Here is a 4,028-nt window from a genome sequence, read left to right on the forward strand (position 1 = left end):
TTTTATCAACATTCAAGAACTAAAATCTATCCTTCTCAGACTATTCCAAAATATTCAAGAGGAAGGCACACTTTCAAGCCCATTCTATGAAGCCAGTGTTACCCTAATCCAAAAACCAGATAAAGACACTAAAAAGAAAGAGAATTACAGACCACAATCCCTGATGAACATAGATGTTAAAATTCTCAACAAAATTCTAACAAATTGGATCCAGCATTACATTAGAAAGATCATACACCATGACCAAGTGGGATTTATTCCAGGGATGCAAAGCTGGTACAATATTCACAAATCAATAAATATGATAAATCACATAAACAAATTGTGAGACAAAAATCAGACTGCCACCCAGAGGCTGAGCCACAAACTGACTCTTAGGGGAATACAAATTAAGGCAGACTGGATCACAAATACGGCCTGCTTTAAAATCAGGACTGTGATTTACAACACGGAGGAACAGTGTAATGCAGGGAAATTCAACACTCTCCTAAATACCTGGCAGGACTAAGGCGAACCAGGCTGAAGAGTAGAAGAACCGAAAGACCATCACTACTGCAAATTTTTTCTTTTTCTTTTTTTTTTTATTTTTTCGCCTTTTTACTAAGAAACCAATTTTTTTTTCCTTTTTCTTCTTTTTCCATCACCTGATTTTACCCTTTCAATTACCACATTTTTATTTTTAACCAGTATTATTACTGCTACCATTTTACCATTTTTTAAAGTGCCATTTTATTTTCTCTTTATTTTCTTTTGGGATTAGTGTTCTCCATTCTATTTTCATTGTTCCTTTAGCATTAATTTTCCCTATCTCAATTTCACCTCTTTGCTAAAACCCTCTTCCTTACTTTTCCCCTTTTGGTGTCCTGTTTCTCTTACCCTATTCCTGCTTCAGATTTTCCCAATTCCTTCTTTTTACCCTCTGTCTAATTCCACCCTACTTATATATCCTATTTCCAATCTACTGCTCTAAATCCTTATACACCTATTCTTTATCCTTCTTCACTTTCCAAACATTTTTTTTCTCTTATCTTTCTATTGTTTTCTTGATTGTTGAATATATTGGGCTTGGTTTTTTTTTTTATTTGTTTGTTTGTTTTGTTTTGTGTTTTTTCTTCTTCTTTTTTAGGACTGGTTGTGAGGTTGTTTTTCATTTTCTTTTTCTTTTTTTTTCTGCTGGTTTTTCCCTTCCCTCCCCCACCCCACCCCGGTTATTTTTGTGCTTCTGTTTTCCCTTACCCCTCTTGATATTACTGGTGGTTTGTAGTTTGCATTCATCTCCAGGGATCTGTTGCTGGAATTTGTTGAGATTAGTGGCAGTTCTATTGGAGTTTGCTCCTCATACAAATAATCTCTTCCCCGCTTCTACTTCATTCTCTGTTTTCGCTCTCTTCCCCCCCCTCTTTTTTTCCCAATTCTATTTTTGCACTCCTTTTTTGTTTGTTTTTTTCTTATTTTTCTTTTCTGTTCTCTCTTTTATCTTCTTCTCTTCTTTCTCCCTTATCCCCTAATTCTCTTAATTCGGGTGGTCACCTTTATTTGGGGTTATTAATATTGTGAATATACTTGTGTTCAGTGCCTGGTACCTTGTGCCTTGCTCTGTTGTATTTTGTGCCTTTAAATCAACGCAGCAGATCCAAGCAACAGCAGCCCCCTGATCACCGCAGCCTCCTGATCACCACAGCCTCCTGATCACCACAACCTCTGTCTGTGGAACAGCAGCTGTACGTGAAGCCTCCCCCCACCAGCCAGAAGAGCCAACACAGCTGTGAACAACACCCACCAGAGGAGCTGCTGCCAACTGGAAAGCAGCTGCTACCGCAACCGTCTGAGCAGCAACCACAACCCAAGGAGCCCCTGCCACCCAGGGAGCAGCCACTGAACATCTCGACATCTACATATGTCAATGAGATCAAACATGGGTAGGCAAAGAAACCCTCAAAGGAAAGAAAAGGAGGACTCGCCAGAAAAGCAGCTAAGTGAGACAGAGGCATGCAACATGACAGAAATAGAATTCAGAATAAGGGTCCTAGCATGCATAAACCGGATGGAGGAAAAAATCAACTACTTATGCAAGAAGCAAGAAGAAACAGATGAAAAAATCAATAACTTATGCAAGACCCAAGAAGAAATGAAGAGCGATATAGCTACAATAAAAAACACCATTGAAAGCATCAACAGTAGACTAGGAGAAGCGGAGGACCGAATTAGTGAATTAGAAGACAAGGAAGCAAAACACACCCAAACTGTACTGCAATTGGAGAAAAAAATTAAAAGACAGGAGGAGAGCCTAAGGGAGCTTTGGGACAACATGAAGTGAAACAACATACGAATAATAGGGGTGCCAGAACAACAGAAAGAGGAACAAGGATTAGAAAACCTATTCGAAGAAATAATATCAGAAAACTTCCCTGAGGTGGGGAAGAAAAAAGTCACACAAGCACAGAGAGTCCCAAACAAGGTGAACCCGAAAAGACCCACACCAAGACACATCATAATTACCATGGCAAGTGTTCAGGACAAAGAGAGAATCTTACAGGATGCAAGGGAGAGACGGAAAGTTACATACAAGGGATCTCCCATTAGACTATCAAATGATTTCTCAACAGAAACACATCAGGCCAGAAAAGAATGGACGGAAATCTACAAAGTGATGCAAAGCAAAGGACTGAATCCAAGAATACTCTATCCAGCAAGGCTATCATTCAAATTTGAAGGGGAAATAAGAAGCTTCACAGACAAAAAAAGTCTAAGGGAGTTTAGCACCACCAAGCCAGCAATGCAAGAAATGCTAAAGGGACTGGTGTAAAAAGAAGAAAGAAAACAGCCACACACAAAAAAAGAAATGGCTACAAACAAGTACCTTTCAATAATAACTTTAAATGTAAACGGACTAAATGCTCCAACCAAAAGACATCGAGTGGCTGAATGGATAAAAAATCATGACCCATACATTTGCTGTCTACAAGAGACCCACCTCATTAAAAGGGACTCACACAGACTGAAAGTGAAGGGATGGAAAAATATCTTCCAGGCAAATGGAAAGGAAAAGAAAGCTGGGGTAGCAATACTTATATCAGACAAAATAGACCCCAAACTGAAGGTCATAACCAGAGATAAGGAAGGCCACTTCATAATACTAAAGGGATCAATACAACAAGAAGATATAACCCTGGTAAACATTTATGCACCCAATGCAGGAGCATCCAAATACATAAAAAAACTCCTGGAAGATATCAAAGGAGAGATCGACAACATACAATCATAGTAGGGGACTTTAATACACCACTGACATCACTGGATAATTCCTCTACACAAACAATCAGCAAAGAAACAGCAATCCTAAATGACTCACTAGATCAGATGGACTTAATTGACATCTTCAGAACACTTCACCCCAAAGCTATGGAATATACATTCCTCTCAGGTGCTCATGGGACATATTCAAAAATAGACCACATATTGGGTCACAAGCAAAGTCTCCACAAATTCAAGAAGATTGAAATCATAAAAAGCATCTTCTCAGACCACGATGGCATAATGTTAGAAATAAACTACAACAAAAACAACCCAAAATACTCAAACACTTGGAAGCTGAATAGCATGTTATTAAATATTGATTGGGTTACCAATGAGATCAAAGAAGAAATTAAAAACATCCTGGACACTAAAGACAATGAAAACACAACAATCCAATACCTATGGGACACAATGAAAGCAGTCCTGAGAGGGAAGTTTATAGCTCTACAGGCCTATCTCAAAAAACAAGAAAAAATGGTAGTAAATCATCTAACTCTACAACTCAAAGAATTAGAGAGCAACAAGAAAACCCCAGAGTGAGCAGAAGGAAGGAGATAATAAAGATTAGAGCAGAAATAAATGACATAGAGACCAAAAAAACAATACAGAAAATCAATGAAGCCAAGAGCTGGTTCTTTGAAAGGATAAACAAGATTGACAAACCTCTAGCCAGGCTCACCAAGAAGCAAAGAGAGAGGACCCAAATAAACCGAAATCAGAAACGATAGAGG

This window comes from Myotis lucifugus, unplaced genomic scaffold, assembly GCF_000147115.1.
Source record: "Myotis lucifugus unplaced genomic scaffold, Myoluc2.0 scaffold_1867, whole genome shotgun sequence".
Classification (NCBI taxonomy): Eukaryota; Metazoa; Chordata; class Mammalia; order Chiroptera; family Vespertilionidae; genus Myotis; species Myotis lucifugus.